This window comes from Callorhinus ursinus, unplaced genomic scaffold (genome assembly GCF_003265705.2).
Source record: "Callorhinus ursinus isolate GAN/ISIS: 27379988/994484 unplaced genomic scaffold, GSC_fseal_2.0 scaffold21, whole genome shotgun sequence".
NCBI classification, from domain to species: Eukaryota; Metazoa; Chordata; class Mammalia; order Carnivora; family Otariidae; genus Callorhinus; species Callorhinus ursinus.
The window spans coordinates 23,865,791-23,887,811 of NW_027397083.1; the positions used below are offsets into that span (position 1 = coordinate 23,865,791).

The window sequence follows — 22,021 nt, forward strand, 5'->3', positions numbered from 1 at the left end:
ACAAAGTCATGAGAATGAACAAACTTTATCCATGATAACCGAAAGGAGAAAAATGCCTTTGATTACTCATCCTCAGAGAATATTATGAGCTGGAAAGATCAAATATCATTCAAAAAACTGAGAAACTTTCTTTTCTGATGGTTACAAATGTAAGTATTGATCTACTTGTTACCTAAAAGCAAAGCCCTGGTTGCCTCTCAGACACTGTATCAGCTGTAGCTTCTAGATAAGTGAGACTGACCAGTTATGAATAATGATCCTGTTTTGCTCGATTTCTGGCATGGGGCATGCAAATCTACTCTTTCTGAAGAATAATGCAGGAGTAGAGTAAAATATACAACATCAAAGTGTGCCTGAGAATGTCACCTTAAAAAGGATTTATTTGTATGACCTACCCAGATTATTTTTCATTCTTTTAACAGTCCAAACAGAATGTTATATTTTTACAATACTATTTTGATGTCTTTATTTTGCAAGTCTAAATCCTTACTTCAGTGGTATTAAAAACAAACTTTACCTTCTTAGTGATGCACTTTGGGCTAATATCTTAAAGTCTGGTGGCAAGATGTCACATGATACTGGTTTTACTCTTTAAGGAGAAAAACTTTCAGAACCTGGATATTTGCATATTAAAACCTGCAAAGTACATTGAAAGAGTTTACAGCTAGAACACAAAGCTTTTTTTTTTCTTGAATACATGTCTTTGAGAAGGAAAATAATATATTCAAACCTCAAGCCCTACACACTTTCAAATCTTAAAGCAAAACGTAAGGAAAGACAGAGACGATGGACTCTGAAAAACAAACTGAGGGTTCTAGAGGGGAGAGGGTGGTAGAATGGGTTGGCCTGGTGATGGGTATTAAAGAGGGCACGTTCTGCGTGGAGCACTGGGTGTTATGCACAAACAATGAATCATGGAACACTACATCAAAAACTAATGATGTACTGTATGGTGATTAACATAACAATAAAAAATGGGGGGGAAAAAAACCCTGTAAGGAAAGACAATCAAATAAAGAGGGTAGTTCAGTGGACCAAATGTCAAGATAACTAAACTTCTTGGCTTTGACTTGAACTCCAGCAGCTAGTTTACCTTCCATAGGTTTTCATTTCCTCTTTTGAGGACAAAATGGAGTTCATTTTATAGATGAAGATATATATCATGTAATCATTATTCTGCCTCAGGAGTAACTCTAATTACAGTGTAGTTATAAAATGCATAGTAAGTGAAATAAAATACACATAAGTAAAATAAATAGAGATGAAAATTATAGAGCTCTGGAGCTATCTGCCTTTATAATTATACTAGTTGTTGTTTTTGTTTTTGTTTTTTTAATTCTCCTACGCTCACCATTTTTTCTCTTATCTTCTTCCATTTTCCAGTGCTAACAAAGAAAAGTTGGTTTCCCTGAAATTGAGGTTAAGGTCAAATAACTACCAGAAAAATCTATATTGCCGTATGATTGTGTTGATAATCAGAGAAACAGAAGGAACTCTGAAATAAGGGAGACATGAAGTAACTGAAATTATAGGAACTTTGACAGAGCCCTACTTAATCTTTCCAAAAACATCGTAAAATTATCCCTAACTTCAACAGAAGCACTAAAGGCATACTAACATGTAAGATCCAGGAGATCAGGTTTTGTTTTGTTTTGTATGATTTGTATCCGTTTAAGTTCACTTCTGTCTCTCCAAAATTAAAAGAGTCCCTGTGTATAGATAAATATATGCTTAATAAATTAATTTTCCATGAAATGTTTTCAATGTCCTAGAATATAAGTGTCCATTTTGTCTTATTCCACCGAAAGAAACTGGTTGGCCTTTAAAAGGAACTATATTTTATGAATTGTATTTGATATTCCTTTTACCTTCCTCACTTGCTACCCTAGCTTCCCAAAGATTCTCCCCAATTTCAGAGAGGAAGAGGAAACTGTCAGACCCACCCCTGTTCCTAGCTGCCACATACCTTGTCCACTGCAGGGCTGAAGCTCCTCAACTTGCCGATGAAGTTTCATCCCATTTCACCTTTCCAAAAACAAGTGTTGATATTATCAAAAGATGATTATGCAGCTCCAGTCAATACACTGGTTTGATGTTCAAGCTATATCTGCACTAGTCTGCATGAATGCAATACTTTTGTTTTAATTGTTTGATTCTTACCTTCTTCGTAGGCCATGCAATCACACCTTTGTTATTATTTCTTGTCTCATGACCCAGTTATCAATTGTAGTCTTTCTTTATTGGTCACTGTTAATGGATTCTTGCCATGGCTGGCTTATTGCTATCTCAAAACCTCCTTATACTTAGATTTCTTACTTTCTCTTGCCAGTACTCATTTTTGAGATTATGTACACTCTTTTTTTTAAAGATTTTATTTATTTATTTGAGAGAGAGAGAGAATGAGAGATAGAAAGCACGAGAGGGAAGAGGGTCAGAGGGAGAAGCAGACTCCCTGCTGAGCAGGAAGCCCGATGTAGGACTCGATCCCGGGACTCCAGGATCATGACCTGAGCCGAAGGCAGTCGCTTAACCAACTGAGCCACCCCGGCGCCCTACGTACACTATTTTTAAGTGGACTCAGAGTTGAATCTGACTTGCTGTCTTGCCCTTTTTTTGTCAATGATATTTTTCTTTACACATTCATAGTGTTTTTTAGAAATCTCACCTTGTCACTATCTATATTCCTTTCAATTTCTTTGTTCTGAGTCAATCATGACATGTAACATTTAATTATTTGGTGTCTGCTTAACCCTCCACATCAAGTGCATTTGTATTTGCTTTGTAAAATTATTTGTGATATTTATATATTTATATTTTATCATATGTGTATTTAAATTATATTCTTTCAAAGAAAGTCTGATTATCATAAGTTGTTATAATAAATCATAGTTCTATACATTTGGATTTGATCTGTGGTCATCTATAACCTACAGGAATCCACCTGATACATTTATTCTCTGCCAGGTGTCTACAACGCCATAGTTGCATTGCTTTTCTGAAGGCTGTGGTTATGTCCATGTTCCTTTAAAACATCCAGATATGTGACTAAGTTTCTCATTTGCAGGAATGTCTTGACTTTTTTTTTGCTTGTGCTTCAGGATGTTAGTAAACATTCTTAATTTAGTACTATCTCATAAAGATGTTTTTCTAATTTGCTACCACCACAACTGCATCTCCCAGTTTTCTAATTGGGGTATCATTATTTGCATCCCAACTGTAGGACCTGAAAAAAGATGAACTTTAGGAATAACTTTAGAAGTGGTCCTTTTTCAATATACCTGTTGCACACTTGTTAGATTCTTAAGCTAGTAGTCCTTAACTAAAAATCTTTGAACAGCAAAGGTTAGTGGTTTATGCCACAAAACCACAGACTTTCTACCTGGGTTTCATCTAATCAATCATTAATAATTATTCATTAGAAAAGTATTTTTTAACCAAAATTCTGGACATTTTCTCAGTAGTTAGATCTGGAGATTAAATTTTTTTTCAACAGAATTTATAATAGGCATTGAAAGTAAAGAAAACACTTGAAATGCAATAATTTTCTTATCATTAGGTTATAAAAATTAAATTGATTTAAAATCATATGTAAATCTTGCAGAGTAACATTTCAGAAAACCACTTTAACTCTTACTATGTATATTTGAAAATAACTAATATTTTATGGCATTAATGTTAAAGAACATTTGATAGAATTACTTCATTCTGAACACATAAGACAAATATTTTCTTCAGCTTTACACTGCACTCCACAGAATACATTTAAAACCGTATCATACATAAATTCACAGAATGATGAAGAAAAGCAGCAGCTCATAAGAATATAGGACTGTCTCTACCCACACAATTTCAGTTTTCACATTTGCAGTTTCTAAATTACAATTTTCACACTCTCTCTTGGCACCTTACATTGGATACGAGTTAAAACTCAGCTATCAGCACTTTAGCATCACATTTACAAAGAAAAGCAAACATCAAACTCTAAGTTTCCTGTGCGTTACAGAGCAAATGTGCCAGGAGGAAAAAACAGATCCCTTGCATGGCCTGCACAAAGGCTTCCTTTCTCAGAACTAGAGAGAGATTCTTTCAAGGTCTTTCTAGCCCCAAGAGATAGAGAGGACACTCATAAGAATGGCAGTTTTACTCATATTTTCTCACAAAGAGCAATGCTGCCACTAAGGGGAATGGCCTGCCCAGGAAAGTATAGTAAAAATAGATATTTTTATTTTTTACTTAGACTTTATTTGGGGGGGGCAGTTTCAGGTTCAGAGCAAAATTAAGGGAAAGGTAGATAGATTTCTCATAGATCCTTACCCCCATACATGCACATCCTCCCCAATTATCCATATCCCCCCTTAAGGGGTAACTTTTTTTTTTTACAATTGATGAACTTATACTGCCACATCACAATCAGCCAAAGGCCATAGCTTGCATTATGGTTAACTGTTGGTGTTGCACATTCTATGGGTTTGGATAAATGTGTACTGACATGTACCGTCATCATGGTATCATACACTGCCCTAAAAAATCCTCTGCTATTTAGCCCTTATATCTTGCCACCCACAACTGATCACCACTGATCTTTACATTATCTCCATAGTTCTGACTTAACAGAATGCCATGTAGTTGGAATCATACAGCACGTAGACTTTTCAGATTGGCTTATTTCATTTAGTAGTATGCATTGAGGGTTCCTTTGTGTCTTTTTAGGAGTTAAGAGCTCATTTCTTTTCATCGCTGAATAAGATTCTGTTCTCTGGATGTACTAGTTTATTTATTTATCTATTCACCCACTGAAGGACATCTTGGTTGCTTCCAAGTTTTAGCAATTATGAATAATGCTGCTATAAACAGTCATGTGTAAGGTTTTATGTGGACATAAGTTTCAACTCCTTTGGGTAAATATTAAGGAATACAATTGCCAGACTGTATGGTAAGAGTATGTTCAGTTTTGCAAGAAGCCACCAAACTGTCACCCAAAGTGGCTGTACCATTTTGCATTCCCATTAGCAAGAAATGAGAGTTCCAATTGCACCACACCCTTCCCAGCATTGGGTGTGGTAGCCCAAACACCATTCTAACAAGTGTGTAGTGGGATTTTGTTGTTGTTTTATTTTGCATTCCTCCAATGACATATGATGTGGAACATCTTTTCATTTATTTATTTGCCATCTGTATATCTTCTTTGGTGAGGTGTCTGTTAAGATTTCTGGCCCATTTTTTCTTTAAGATTTATTTACTTATTTATTTTTAGAGGGGACGGGCAGAGAGAGGGGAAGAGAAACAATCTTCCTGCTGGGTACAGGAGCTCAACTCTGGGATCCATCCCACAGCCCAGATCATAACTGCAACAGCAATCAAGACTCGGGTGCTTAACCAACTGAGCCACCCAGGCACCCCCTGGCCCATTTTTTAACCTGAATGTTTTTTTTTTTTAATCATTGATTCTGATAGTATACTTCATAATATATGAATATTATAAATGGAATATTCTCCTAAATTATGCAAATTAGGATTCACTGGGACCTTTTTTCTAATCCTAAGTAACAACAAAGCTGATTTTGAAATCCTGAAATAGTCTCATGAAAGACTACAGTCAAAATTTCAAATAAAATGATAACCATTCTCAATTTACTATTTCATTTAAGTCACATAAAACAATTTCTATTTAGGTTTAAAGTATTAAAAAAATCATTATATTAAAAAATAATTAAAAAAATAAGGATCATGATATTTATTTTGTGCCTCAATGTAGCAGTAGACCAAGTAAGAAAAGACATCTGTGGGGGGGGGGCTTTTTAATTTTAATCCATTAAAAACTTAATTTGATAATATTTAGACATTTCAATAATGGAATATATTCCTTGCCTCTAGAAGTGGTCAGGCTGTGTTGGTATCCAGGATACACTGAGATACCTCAAGTCTGGCTACAACATATCCAAAAACTCTTGCAACTCTAGAATGCAAGACTCTATATGGAGCAGTTCTAACAACCATCAGCTAAGAAAATCAGTCTCTTATAACTGTGTTAGTCAAATTTGAAATAATGTAAACATTGATTTCATACATAAACCAGGGTAGTTTTAAAAATAAGACAAAATGTAATCTCAAAATTATTCCCCAAATATGCCTTAGGTTTATGTTTTTAATACATAAATATAGGCAGGTTCTATTTTAAAATATTTCTAGCACACCGTCATTAGTAATTGGTTATCAGAAGAGCTAGCACATCTAGTCATTGTAATGAGACTGACATGTTCCTCTACACAATGACACAGATTCCTAAGTGTTCTTAGGAATCCCCAGCCATTTAAAAATTTTAAACAGTATGGGCACCTGGGTGGCTCAATTGGTTAAGCGACTGCCTTCGGCTCAGGTCATGATCCTGGAGTCCCGGGATCGAGTCCCACATCGGGCTCCCTGCTCAGCAGGGAGTCTGCTTCTCCCTCTGACCCTCTTCCCTCTCGTGCTCTCTGTCTCTCATTCTTTCTCTCAAATAAATAAATAAAATCTTTAAAAAAATAAAATAAAATAAAATTTTTGAACAGTATGAAGATTTTTTTTTTTAATTATCAGAGGACACACTTTTAGAAGTCAGACATTTCAAAGAAAGGGTGGGTTTTCTCCTTCCTATATTTACCAATAGCATTTTTCTAGCCTAAAACATGGTGATCCATTCTTATTCCTCCATTCTAAACAGCACTTTGATTCTTTATTATTTTTACTGGACCTTTAGGCCGATATGCCAAAACTATCATAAACAGCAACATGAACTTTTAAATGTTTTTAGCTAAAGTTGTGAGCACTTTTTAAAATTTTTTTAAAGATTTTATTTATTTATTTGACAGAGAGAGCACAAGGAGGCAGAGTGGCAGGACCTTGGGATCATGACCTGAGCCGAAGGCAGACGCTTAACCGAGTGAGCCACCCAGGTGCCCCAAGTTGTGAGTATTTAGTCATATAACTTGTCTCATTCAAAATTTTCTACTTCAACAATATCTGAATTTGGCTACCCCAAAATACTGCAGTTTATATTGGGTATATCTGTGTCCATAGCCATTTTTTTAATGAAATGTTAAGAAGCCCTCCATTTTTTTTTTCATGGAAGCCTCGAATAATGTTGCAACATCTTTCACCAAAGACATGGTCATATAAACACAGTTATACCAATTTGAGAATAAAACAAAAGTGCATTTAGGTTTTCAGGAATGGCACAGTACTTTTGCAAGTTACCTGTGCTCTGCAAGTTGTTCTCCCAAATAAACACCAGTGAGCTTGTTAGGGTAGCTAGAGTAAGTCAATGTACCCCTTTTATAAATTCATTCCACATATTTTAAATAAGACATTTTCTGATTCTCCCTAAAGTATCCATTTTCTTCTATACAAATTTAATCCAACCACTGCAATCAACTCACTTGTAATTAAATGTATGTACATTCAAAAATAAATAAGTCAACTCTCTCCCCAAACTTTTCCAATAGTTGATTGTTCACTTACATAATATTTATGTAATGCCCGACTTTCCTACTTTCCTGTCACAGACAGGCCCTAAAGATTCCCTCTCTTACTCAAAACAAAAGAAAAAAACATGATATTGGGCAAGCCTAGCTGAGGATATACTTCCAGAGTTTCACTGCTAAATACAGTCATTTGCATTCATCTTTACCACAAATCTGCGCAACAGCTAAATTGTTAAGTTGCATAGCCATTCAAAGGAATGGACTATTTTTATGAATGAAAGTGACTATCTTTCATTAGTAAATTAGCAATCTAGCATACCGCCCGAAGTTATCTAGTATAATCATAGGTAACATCCATGTAAGGGCTTTGTCCCAGCATTTGTCCATATTTTGTTTCACTGACTATGAAAATTGAGGGTCTATCCCCGCTACCTCTATCTATACACATTCTTCATAATAGCCATGACTAGCATTTTTTCACACAAAGGGATATTCTTCAAATTGATATTTAACATTCAGTAATGGCATAACTATCACTTTGGTAAATGTCATACAAAAAACAAAGATTAATTCCTCTGGATTTACTTCTCCCCTTTGTTATGCCTTAAGGGGTGATCTTTTCTAAAGCAACTGGCTGTGGGCATCACCTCCAAAAAGGTCTGTGCTCATTACCTACCATTCACTCTTGCTTGTGCTTTTTGTATCATATCTAAGAAACCACTGCCTAATTTAAGATTGTGAAGATGTACCCCTATGTTCACCTTTTAGAATTTTATACTTTTAACACGTATGCTTACATCTATTTAACCATTTTGAGTTATTTATTGAATATGATGTGAAGAGTCCAACTTCATTCTTACACATGTGGATATCCATTTGTCCATTATTAACTCTTACTTCTGCCAGCTTGATAATTGAAACTGGTCTCCTTATTCTGCTTATTTGCACAAGGTAGATTATAACTGTGGTATGTATATATTCATGTTTAATTTCATCTTCATCTACATATTGCCTATTTATATTTTTGGGTGTGTAACTTTTTGAGCACATAGAGGAAATGTACCAGTCCTCCTTTTTCCTTTTTTAGAGAAGTGACTACAAAACAAACTAGCTGGTTATAAGTAATTACTTGAGAAAAAACACCACACAAGTAGTTCCACACCGTATTTCTGCTAGTTGACACAGTTTGGTCTACTTAAAATTTTTAAATTAAATCAAGGTAGTAAAATATGTACTTATAATAAAAGGTAGATTATTTATTTAAGGATAAAACTCCATTTTTTGGTAGTTCTTGTCACAGGCAGTATTCAGACTCCATTGCATTAAAATATCATGATAACTGGTGTCTGTAGAAAGTATTGGAAAAAATTTGTAAAAGTTTTTCCATTTTAACTTCAATGAGTGAAACTTAACTTCTAGAATATACTTGACAAAATTTAACACATTTTGCTTCAGAAGTAATGCAAAACTACTTAAAAAAGGTCTCTTTATTAGTGATACTCCATCTACCAAAAAGTAATCTTTGATTTGTATTAATGTGTATTTAAATATAGCACATGCATTTTAATACAAAAACCTTGGGTTTAGTTCATTAGACTATTTCAGGATTGTCTTAGAAATACAATCCAAGGAATGAACTTAGAATATCAGAACTAAATAATTATGGGATGAAAACTTTTTCATATGTAGGCAATGGGTCTTTTAACAACTCCTGATTGAATTTTAGAATGTAGATCTGCATTTAATTACTCAACAGCAAGCATTTATTCAGTCCATCATCATGTCATTCAAATGTTTGATTATATTTAGATTGGTAGTATTGTGTAAGTCAACATATTAACTCATTTTAAAGATCTTTGTATAAATAAACTATAAATAAGCAAATTTCCTGCTCATATATATTTCTGGTAGGAAATCTCTAATGGGGGGCAGGAGGTTTAGAAATTCAATTTGTAAGACTTTCAATAATCTTCATTGTCAATCTCCATCTTCATTATTAATACTTTCTAGATGACACTGTCCATGAAATTGTTCAAAACCGTTAAAGACGGTCCTATATTAGAAGTTTTGTTTTTAATAATATAAAAATTGTCTTTTGAGAGACTATGTCCCTCTTTTTCGTAATTATGCTAAGAGATTTATAGGTGGTTTCCTTATCTTTCCTACATCTGTAGGAAGTTCAGAAACATTTAGTATTCAATTACCTTCTATATCAAGACTATTTATCTCTTTTAAAAGATTTATTCATTGTTTGAGAGACAGTGTGTACAAGTGGGGTGAGGGGCAGAGAGAGAGGGGAAGCAGACTCCCAGCTAAGTGTGGAACCCAATGGGGCTCAATCTTACAACCCTGAGATCACGACCTGAACCAAACCAAGTGTTGGATGCTTAACCAACTGAGCCACCCAGGTGCCCCATCACTTCCTTTTTAAAATCCTTATGTTCTATTGTTAGATCAGTGTATTACATACACATACATACACACATATGTGTATTAATTTGTTTTTTACTCTAGGTGTTCAAGAGGTGGAATATAAGAAAAAATACTTATTCCAAAATTCAACCTGATGATTAGCAATCCCAATCAAAATCCCAGCAAGTTGTTTTGTGCATATTGACAAACTGTTTCTGATGTTTTTATGGCATACCAAAAACACACAAGAGCCATCACAATATTGAAGGAGAATAACAAGGTTGGGGAATGGGCACTTGCCCACTTCAAGGATTACTATAAAGCCACAAGTGTGTTATTGGTGAAAAAAATAAACAAATAGATCAACCGAACCAACTAGATCAAAAACAGACTCACATAAAAATAGTCAACTGATTTTTCTTAAAGCTTTTATTTATTTATTTAGAGAGGAGAGAGCACAAGCCAGGGGAGGGGCAGAAGGAGATCTTAATCTTAAGCAGACTCCCTGCTGAGTGTGGGAGCCTGACCTGGGGCTTGATCCCACAACCCTAAGATCATGACCTGAGCTGAAATCAAGAGTTGGACGCTTAACCAACTAACCACCCAGGCGCCACTGGTCAACTGATTTTTAACAAAGGGGCAAATTTTTTTCAACAAATGCTGCTAGAACAACTAGATATCCACATATAAAAGCTGACTCTAGACACAACCTAATAGTCTTCACAAAAACTCAAAACTACATCATAGGCCTAACTGTAAAATGCAAAATTATAAGAATACTGTTGCAGCATGGAAAAAAAAATCTAAATGATCAAGGGTATATTGTTGACATTTTAGAACATCAAAAGTCTCAATTCGTAAAAAAAAAGTTTCAATTCATGAAACAAATAACTGACAATCTAGACTTTAATAAAACTAAAAGAACATTTGCTCTAAATAGATAAGGTAAGAGAATGAGAAGACAAGCCATGGACTGGGAGAAAAGATTTGCAAAAAATCTGATAAAGTATCACCATCTAAAATATACAAAAATGCCTAAAATGCAACAACAAGAAAACAAAACCCAATTAAAAATGGGCCAAAGACATGAACAGACACTTTATCAAAGAAGATATACAGATAAGGAAAAAAAAAACATATAAAATGATAAAACAGCATGGTATGTGATCAGGGAAAGGCAAATGAAAACAATAACATAACACTACACACACACAAAAAAATTTTAAGTAAGTAAAAACAAAATCTACCGAGATTGAATCATAAACCACAGAAAACAGGAGTTGACCTACAAAATTGAAAAGGAGGAAAAATATTTGTATTATTAAAAGCACAAAACACTGCTGAAAATAATAATGATAATATAAATAAATAAAAAGATATTCCTCATTCAAGAATTGGAAGACTTAATATTGTTATCATGTCAATAATATATAATAAAATCTATAAACTCAACAACACCATCCTAATCAATGTATCAACCATAATTATTTTTCAGCCATAGAAAAACTTATTCTAATACACATTTGGCATCTCAGTCAGACCCAGAGACCCAAAGTAATATTGAATCTGACCAAACTTGAAAAACTCCTACTTCTGGATTTCAAAACTATGAAACACTTATCAGAAAATATAGGGAAATAGTGTCATGAATTGGCTTTGGCAATAATTTATTGGATATGACAAAATAATATACAAATGACAAACACAATATGTTCAACATCACCAATCATTAGGGATATGAAAATCAAAACTAAGAAGACAAGGCCTCACACCCATTAGGAGGGCTACTGCAAAATAAGCAGAAAATAGCACATATTGACAAGGATGTGGAAATAGTGGAAACCTATACACTGTTCATAGGAAAGTAAAATGGTGTGGCCATTGTGAACAATAGTATGCTGATTCTTCAAAAGATGAAAAACAGAATTATCATATGATCAGCAGTTGCACTACTGTATATTGTATATACCCTCTCCCCCCAAATTGAAAATAGGAAATAGAATATTGCACACTTGTGTTTATAGCAACATTTTTAATTTGGAAAAAAAAAGAGAAGTGTTTATCAACAGACAAACACATAAACATAATGTGGCACATACATACAATGGAATATTATTCAGCCTTAAAAAGGAAAGACGTTCTGACACCAGAAAAAAAAAAAATAAACATAAACTTGATGAAAACACCTTAAAACTCTAACACAAGCCTGCATTAACATACTGTAAAGATCTGGAGAAATGTATTCAAAACCAGAAAATGACAGGGGAAAGAAATTTCCTTTTTAATTCCATAGAGTTGACGTAGATTTAGAATTTTATTCACTGTATTTTATTTAAATAGGTTCATGCTTTTAAAAGGAGAGTAAGGAATGATTACTGTCCTGGTAATCTTTTTAATCCTTGTGATTTTTACAAAATTTAACAGAGCAGAAAGATACAGAGTACAAACTGAGGAGGTACGGAGGAGGGATGCAAATATATTAAATGCCTATGTGCAATACACTGAGTATTTCCTATAATCCTCATACATGGCAAGGTCGACATTATGCTGAATTTTATATATGTGCACAAAAAGAATGAGATAATTTAAGTAAGTTGCTACAAACAGCTAGTAAGTGGCAGCTCCAAAACTCAAAAAGAAACAAATGATGATTGTTTATAAAAAATAAAACAGGTACCTGCCAAGGGGCCCTGAGAGCATAAAGGAGGGAAGAATTAAATGGAATATGTAACAGAAATCAGCAAGAACAAATTTTATGTTCATATATATTTTTTAAAATATTTTATTTATTTATTTATTTGAGAGAGAGAATGAGATAGAGAGAGCATGAGAGGGGGCAGGGTCAGAGGGAGAAGCAGACTCCCTGCTCAGCAGGGAGTCCGATGCGGGACTGGAGCCCGATGCGGAACTCGATCCCCGGACTCCAGGATCATGACCTGGGCCGAAGGCAGTGGCTTAACCAACTGAGCCACTCAGGCACCCTATGTTCATATATTTTTTATCAGAAGACCAAAATATTTTAAATTCCAGGCATATCCTTTCGAAAGCACATCAGAGAACAGAGAAGACAGTTTGAAAGGCAAATAAAATGATTTAGGACCTTGGAGGCTTTGTTTTAAGTGAAACTTAGGATAAAACAACTAGGCAAGCATTATTTGGGCAAATAAATATATGAATATGAAAATATCAATTTCAAAGCAGTATAAGGAGAGTTGAACGACTAGGAAATAACGATTCATCAAAAAGAAAAAAAGATCAAACACTTCTGAATGGCTGACAAATGCCAAAGAAGTAAAAAATAGATGGCATCTCCCACATGCAGAATTGAATGAAACTTCTTAAAACACAATTAGCAACCTGGCGAAGACATGGGGGAAGAGCCTGACTTTGGTGTGAAATAGGAAGGAAAGGATCCATGGAATTCCGTATGCAGGAGAAAATCAGTGATTCCACATTTTCTGTATATACACACGTACAATATGAACTCTGGAATTTTATTTAATTTTTTTTAAGATTTTATTTATTTATTTGACAGAAAGAGAGATGGCAAGAGCAGGAACACAAGCAGGGGGAGTGGGAGAGGGAGAAGCAGGCTTCCTGCGGAGCAGGGAGCCCGATGCGGGGCTCGATCCCAGGACTCTGGGATCATGACCTGAGCTGAAGGCAGATGCTTAATGACTGAGCCACCCAGGTGCCCCATGAACTCTGGAATTTTAAACTGAAAACTAGTATATACACACTTTTATCTTTTTAGGAGGGTATTATTAATGTTTTTCAGGTTAGATATATAGAACAAATTGTAGAAAATATTGGCCTCAGGGAATCTAATTTTATTAAGCATGAGGAATTTTAACAGAACTATCTCCCTCTTTGTTTATCCAATTCTGGTCTGATGTTATTTCTTACAAGAAGGTTTTATTATATAATTTTATCTGAGAATTTAATATAATCATAGTGGGAAAATGCAAAGGCATTGTTAGATGATCTAAGATAGCTATATAATTAGGACTCTAATATTGTCATTTCAGAATAGAATCATGTGCTACAGTTTTCATATCCAAACTATAGGAAATACGTTATTACACTTGAAGAGCTTGATATGCCAGCATCCACCCTCTCATCATTGCCTTCCAAGCAGTTCATACCATGTCAGGGAAAATCACTATGGAAGCAAACATGTAAGTATAGCAAATACAATCAAATACAGCAAAAGGAGGATATACTAGTTGTCGTGCTTTCTTTGTAACTGGGCAAGGGATGGAAGTGGGAGACAGGATTTGTGTTGTATGTGACATCTGAGATGGTTCTTTGGGGATGAGCAGGATCTCAAGGGCAAGTAAGAGTAGAGAAATGTGTAGAAAAATAACTATTTCAGTGTAACTTAAATAATAAGGGCCTTAATTACAGAAGGACAGAAGGTATTCAAATAAAAAGTATCTTTATCCTTCAAGTATGAATCATATTTAGAAATTATAAATATATTTCAATATAGCAAGGCTCCCCTTTTGGCTAATAATATTTTCACTATTTCTCTATAAATATTTTACTTTGATGAATTAGAAGTTTATTTAAATGACAGCACGTATCTTATTGACAAATAATTAGCGTAAGTACCTTTGAAAACAGGTTTTTACTTCCTAGTTTCCTATCTACCTAAAATCTGTTACCAAACAGAGGACCTATTTGCTAATTAATATAGTAAATACTTGCTGAGTATTTAGTATATATCTAGAATGGTTCCAAGAGCTAAATTAGCTGTGAACAAATAAAATTGAAACAGAGATTATACTTTAGAGAATAGGAAGACAATACAGTAAACAAATTCATCAACAATCTATTTTCAGTAAACAGTGCAACAAAGACAATAAACAAAGGGCACTGTGTTCAAGAACAAAGGACGGGAAGAATGTAAATGTTAGATGAAAGGTCAGGGACAGTCTCTCTGGGGAGGAGTCATGTCCATTAAGTCTTAAATGATGAGAAGCAGCAGGCATTTTAAAGAACGGAATTAACATGACACATGCAAAGGCCTCAGAAAAGAAAAATGCTTGGTGTGGCCAATATCAGTATATCAGTATATTCAGCTGGAGGACTGAAGCAACAGTGTGACATAAGCTGATTGATATATTAAAACTCTAGCTCTAGGGGCACCTGGGTGGCTCAGCCGGTTAAGCTGCTGCCTTCAGCTCAAGTCATGATCCCAGGGTCCTGGGATCGAGCCCCGCATCGGGGTCCTTGCTCAGCTGGGGGCCTGCTTCTCCCTCTCCCTCTGCTGTTCCCTCTGCTTGTGCTCTCTCTCTGTCAAATAAATAAATCTTAAAAAAAAAAATCTAGCTCTACTTATGAGGAGCATATTAAAATATAAAAGTGAAAGTGGAAGAAACCTATTAAGAGAGAAAAGGAGACCACTTTTTAGATGGCAAAAAATTTGGTAACTTTGAAAAGATACTTGCGACATGTATAGCTAACAGAAGGTTGATATCTATCACCCATCATCTGTTATCTATCAATGTACATAAGTATTTATTATGTTTTAAGAAAACTAGGATTAACAACCCCATAGAAAAATGGGCAGGGGTTTTGAACTGAGAGTGTATATTAAAAGAAATGCAAATAGACCTTAAATATATTGAAAAAAAAGTTTAACCGTATTTTTTGAATATTGGGGGGGAAGCAAAATTTGATCCTAAATCACATCCCAAAAATGTGTCCCAAAGTTATTCTGGTAAAAATATGAACTGATGTAGACACAAGTATATTCAGCGCAGAAGAGAATAAACAACCCAACTGTCCATCAACTGGAGGACTATTTGACTAGACTATGGTACAAAGGGATACATACACACAAAAATCAAATAGGGATATTTTTAGAAGTATTTTGTAGACAGTTGTAAAATGGGGGCATTAGCTACATAAGAATGTGAAATCAAAAGAGTATTTGTTTTTCCTATAGAAGATATATATTTTATCTATATTTCATACATATGTATATGCATGTGTGTATATTTCATATGGTGAGCAGGCTAGTGTTTAGCACATCCATGATCGTTATCAAGAATCAAATTGCAGATTTAACAACGGTTACAAATGTCAAGCAGAGAAACTGGCAGATGAAATATTCTAATGCTGAAGTTACACATTTAACTTGCCCTGAATCCCCAAACTGATGAGAATAATGCAAATCTCCTCAGTGAATTCATAATTGTGTGCACTGCATTGGAAATTTTTAGATGCCTTAGTATTAGAATCAGGGTACTTTTGGATGAATTAAATGAAAAAAAAAGATATTAATATTAATATTTGCAACAAGTAAATGGAGGGGAGAAAAAGAACAAGACGTTTAGGATATTTCAATCAAAACTTCCAAAAGAAAAATAGTCTAAGGTAAACACAAAGTTTTGATTTTTTTTTTCAGAAAAACAAAACAAAACAAAACAAAACAAAACAAAACCCTCAAATTTGGCTTCTCTGCCCAGAATGGTTTGGGGATCATTTACATTTTCAAGATAAAATGAAGATATTTATTAGTAGTCTATAATAAGAACTGCTAGAGTACTACCAGTGATCTTGAGCAAAATGATTTTTTTTTATAATTTAAATAGTTGAAAGCCTTACACTTCTTGATCCCTGACCTTGAGCAAGAATATGTTAACCTTAGTGTGAAGAGGGCAATTTATTGGCAGAATATAGATATTCCTAATGATGATTAATTGTGTATGTTTATATTCTAATATGATCCTCAAAAACCACTAGTTACAGTTTTTGTTTGTTTGTTTGTTTTGTTTTTTTATTCAGGTGTCAGAACTTACGGCATCCACTTTCAGAAGGGCTATGATTAGTACTCATGTTCCCCCCTTGGAAAGCTAATGAATTAAGAGTTTTTTGCTACAAGGTTGAATTCGGTGATTTGATCTCATGAACTGAGCACCTAGAGAAAGACAAAGCTTGCATACATTCATTCATCTTTTCATCCATTCAAATTATTGAATGGCTAAATTATCCCTATTTCTAGGCTAGGTCTTGTGTATAAAGACATAATGAACAAAACGGACAGTCTCTGTCTTATAGGACTTACTGTCCCAGAGATGGAAAAATCTACAAAATTTCATCAACGAACTATTAGATAATCACAAACTGAAATGAGTTCTGTGATGTGGAGTATGAACAATGGTATGATGGAAGAAAATGACAGGAGGGACCAATCAGGAGCCCAGGGTGAGAACAGACATCTCTGAACAATGGTCAGACAGAAGTTATGTACACAATCTAAGAAGAAGAGTTAAAATGTTTGGAAGTTCAATTTTCATGTAGCCCAGCATGCTACCAAATAATCAAGTATTTCTCAGCAACCAGAAGAGCATGACCAGAAAAGCCATGTAAGGTAATTTATTAGGGAGTGTGAAAGGACGGATGTTGTCTTCAATACACTTTAGGTTATTTCTTTAAAGAGCAGAATCTCCAAGACACTTTGTTAGGGTCACTCTGTAGAAAAGGATCAGGTGGTGGGAGCAAATGAAATGAATTCTCTGTTGAGTACTAGTAAGGAACTGAGCTGGCCCTCAGTCACATCACTACCTACCCTCCAGAGAAGAAATGATTCGCCAGTTAACAATCATCCTTTTAAAAATTTTTATTTGTGCCATCAGCATTTACAACAGCATTTCCTAAGACATGTTTCAAAGAACCTGCTTCCATGTGTGGTTCTTTGGTAGCTAAATTAATTTGGTCATTTCTGCCTATGTATCCGATATATCCTTAGAGGTTCCTGTGCATTAATAAATAAAAGATTATGAAAACTCCCGCAGTAAAGAAACCTGTTTAACTGCCTTGGTAGGTTTCCCAAGAGAATTATTTTGTTCATTTAATGCCTATTAATGTTTATTGAAACTAGTGTTCCTAAAACATGCTGAGAAACATGATTTTGACTCTAAAGAATCATTTACTTCCTTTTGCATTTTCAATTAGCCATCAGATTTTCATGAAAGGAAACTTTTATACTTCCTCAACAAAAGCAAAATGCCTACACCTACTACGAAGAGAAGATTGAGCCATATTTTCAATGAGAGCCTCTTGGAGAGACCTCTGCAGAGGCATTTAACAAGAAACGGAAGTCCAGCCCTGTGAATTTGCAATTTCCTGCTTCTTAGGATGCTGATGTCTGGTCACAAACCCAAGTTCCCTAGCACAACCAATTATAAATTGTACTCTATTCAGCTCTATTTGTATTCTGAGCTTTATGTTTGAAAGATTTTTTTAAGACTTCTCTGAGAAATTTTTAAAGCTCTAAAGAGGAGTGAAGCATTTGCAAAGAAATAAGGCGATGACCCAGAAGCAGACTGTAGAGTGACCCAATTTGTAAGAAAAGAAGAGCAGGCTCAGTGTAAGGTCTTATTTTCTCAAGGCTGGATTAAGTGGGGTTTGTGTTTAGGAGGGAAGGGAGGAAACTGAATAAAGGCACTGAAAATACAGAAATTTCCAGAAGAGGCCAATAAATTACAAATTGTGTTGCATGTGAGACAGGAAGACACACACACAGAGGGAGAGAGAGAGAACAAAAGTAAAGGAAGACTCCCACACTGCAGTTAGCATTACACTGCAATAGCCTGGAAATGCCCAAAACCTTATTCAGATAATACAGCTGCTTGTCAGAGAAAAAGTGACTTTTCTTACCTCTTTACCCTCGAGGCTTGGAAAAACTACCGTATTTTAATAAAAATGCTTCTGAATACATAGTTAATTAGAATCACTTTTTTTATTTCATTACAATCTATATTCTTATGGAGACACTCAGTAGTTCTAACTATTGTCTGTTCTTTTGCAGCACAGTATAAATACCAAGGCATGTGTGCCTCTTTTACAGAAGATAAACCATACTGAGGAAGGAGAAAAGCATTATCTTCAGAATATATTGCTCAGAGCCTCTTTGGCAGTTACTCCAGTTTCTTTCAATGTTTCTAAAAAAGAAAGAAGACAGACAGAGAGAAGGAGAGAGAGAGAGAGAGAGAGAAACTTGACTCCCAGAATCCCAAATGTGATAAGAGAGTTACAATTGGGGTTACCAACTGTTTCTATTCCAATAAAGATAATAAAAAGCATCTGAACCCCCTTCCCAATGGAGGTTAATGGGCAAAAGCCTCTGGGAGCACCATCTCCATGGTCAAATAGTGGCCAGTGCCACGTGGAAGACCACTTAGAACAGTGCAGGATCCCACCCAGGACAGTGGGGTTTTTTTTCATGTACTGTCTGACTATTGTTTCATTCTAATGGAGAACACAAAGGGACAAGGAAACTCTTTGATGGACTGGTCCATTTCCATCAAAGGACCTAAAACTTCTACCTCAGTATGCCTAAAAAGATCAAAAGTAAATCCTAGCACAGAAAGACAGGTCCTCAAATAGAAATAAAACCCAGGGTGATGATTTTCTTTTAGTACATTATAATACTGTCAGGCATTAGCAAGTATTAAAATAATCTGGCTGAACGCTCTTTAAACATGAGATGCTTTAACAAAGTCACGTGGAACACAGTCAAGTAAAAAGATAGTTTTGTGATTAGAGATCAGGAAGACCAAAATAAGTAGTGAAAAAATCGTCTATAGCTCTTAACTTGCCTCTCAGCATTAAACAAAACAAAAGGCGGAAACGGGGATTAAAATTGCATCTTCAAACCAAAGTTTGACCTCCTCCTTTATTCATTGTTTTTGTCTTTTTTCCTGGTGTCTTAAATTATGCAACCGATTAATTGGTGCTAACTGATTTGTTAGCTTTGGAGCCCTGCAGGGAGTGAAGCACTTCATAGGATGATTCTTTTGGAAGCATGAAGGGATACAGACCAACTCAGGAACCATGATGGATATTTCCCTTAAAACAATGTGTATCCTTTATGGAAAAAAAGGGGGGGGGAAGACGTCAAAAAGACACAAAGAGGGAAAGGAAGCAGGAAAAGGGGGAAAGACAGGAGGAGGGAGGGAGGAAAAGGACACATTTTTAAGTGAAAAAAACATTACACTGGTCCTTCGGTATTTGGAACTATGTATGCTATTTTCGTTTGGGGATTCATAAAATGATGGATAGAAAGAGCAAGCGTCTGTAAAGATATATCAAAACAGCAAGTCTAAACAGTAAAGAAGGTAAGCTCTGTAAGTTTCTAAGCATCTTTCATACATGCCTGGATCCCACCACTTGCTTCCTATCTAAATCCAAGTTTTTACTTTACACTCAACTAACATATGTCACAAAAACATACAGATTTCCTAAGGGACCTTTCTTAAGTACACATTTGTTGCTAGGAAGATTATTTGTCTGTGTGTATAACATCCCAGAGAATTTGCAGAGCAGAGATATTCTTTTAATAGGATGAAAGCAAGAAAAAAAATCACAATATCCCAACAGATCTATTTTTATCTTTTCTTGGTTTCACTAGCATTAACCTAAGTCCTAATTTATCTGCATCACATTAAAGGACCTCCAATCTGATCCCACCTATGACAGCATGTTCCTAAAGCTACAGTCATATGAACTTAATTTTGCTCCCAGAAATGAGAGCCAACATTTTGCCCAAGTTGCTTCCTCTGCCTGGACATCAACTCTGGGTCACAGTCATATTTGTACAAAGACACAGTAGTATCAAAACTATCACGTAATTAGAAATATCAGATAATCCCACTCTATGCCCTCTAGAAATGAGCATGTAGAAAATATTTGTAAGATAACCTTAGAACTAAAGGATTTTAAAAATAATTTAATATTGCCACGCAGTATTTCCCCAAATGCAGTACACATGATTAAGCTGTGAAGATTTTAAGTAATACAAGTATACATTTAAAAAACATAGAATCATTATGTATTCATTTCTATGGTTTCCTTTTGCATATTGGTGAGTTAAATTTGTTTTCTTTTATAAGCAGTAAGTTTCTTTCAAAATCAACATACTTAAGTTAAAAACAGAAAGTTGGGTTAAGGAAAATTACTAAGAGAAGACTATTTCTGTTGCTAGGAGTTGTTATCAAAACCAGGAAATTGGAATAACACTGACACAATTCTAGAGGGAAATAATACTAAAATATATTCTTCAGTTAGGCGGGACTGGAGAAACCTAACGTGTAACATCTACTATGCAACTTTCTTCCACCACATTTCTGCTCTAATTATACAAGTAGTTAGAAAAAACAGAGATCTCCTGTTTTCTTTCCCACCCACCCCACCCCATTTCCTCCGATGGTAACATTTTGCAAAACTATAGCACAACGACAAAACCAAGATACTGACAACGATGTAGTCCAGAATACAGAACATTTCCATCACTACAAAAACCCACTGTTACCATCTATTCATCCATCTACCTACTCTTACCCCATACCTGACACCTGGAAACCATTAATAGTTTTCCTCCTCTACAATTTTGTCATTTCAAGAGTGTTATAAGAATGGTATTATACAGTATGTGAACTTTGAGGATTGACTTATTGCAACCCATATAATTCCCTAGAGATTAAACCAAGTCATCAAATCGATCTGTAGTACTTTCCTTTATTTTGCTGTATTCTGTGATATGGACATAACAGGATTTGTGTAGTCATTCACTTCCTGAGGACTGTTTCAGTTTTGGACTATTACAAATAAAATTGCTGTAAATGAAACTATACAGGCTTTTGTGTGGACCTAAGTTTTCATTTCTCTTCACTATGCCCAAGAGTTCATTTGCTGGCTTACATATATTGTAGCTGATAGTTGCATGTTTAGTATTTTCAAGAACTGCCAAACTGTTTTTCCACAGTGGCTGTAGCACTTCACATTCACACCAGCAATATATAAGTGATCCAGCTTCTCTACATCCTTGCCAATGTTTGATGTTGACATTCTGTTTTACTTTATCCATTCTGATAAGTATATAATGGGATCACATCGTGGTGTTAGCTTGCATTTACTTGATGAATAATGATGTTGAACGTCTTTCATGTGCTTATTTCCCATCTGTATATCTTCATTGGTGAATTGTCTGTTTATGTCTTTGCCCATTTTCCCATTAGAGAATTCATTTTGTTACTGTTGAGTTTTGAGAGTTATTTCTAGATACTATCCCCTTTTCAGATATGCGAGTTGCAAATATTTTCTCCTCGCCTGTAGCTTTTTTTGTTGGTCTTGACAGC

The 22,021-nt window shown here is 35.0% G+C and overlaps 1 protein-coding gene and 1 long non-coding RNA gene across 5 annotated transcripts in view; one reads left to right on the top strand and one right to left on the bottom strand.

The window, feature by feature from the left end:
- Positions 1 to 22,021, bottom strand: part of LUZP2 (leucine zipper protein 2) — a 478,379-nt gene that overhangs the window by 418,615 nt on the left and 37,743 nt on the right. The gene's annotated exons all lie outside the window — the stretch shown is intronic.
- LOC141374737 (uncharacterized) lies at positions 39 to 19,440 on the top strand. The gene is made up of 4 exons (XR_012381859.1): positions 39 to 149; positions 6,849 to 6,944; positions 13,901 to 14,050; positions 18,694 to 19,440. It is a non-coding gene; the product is annotated as an uncharacterized lncRNA (long non-coding RNA).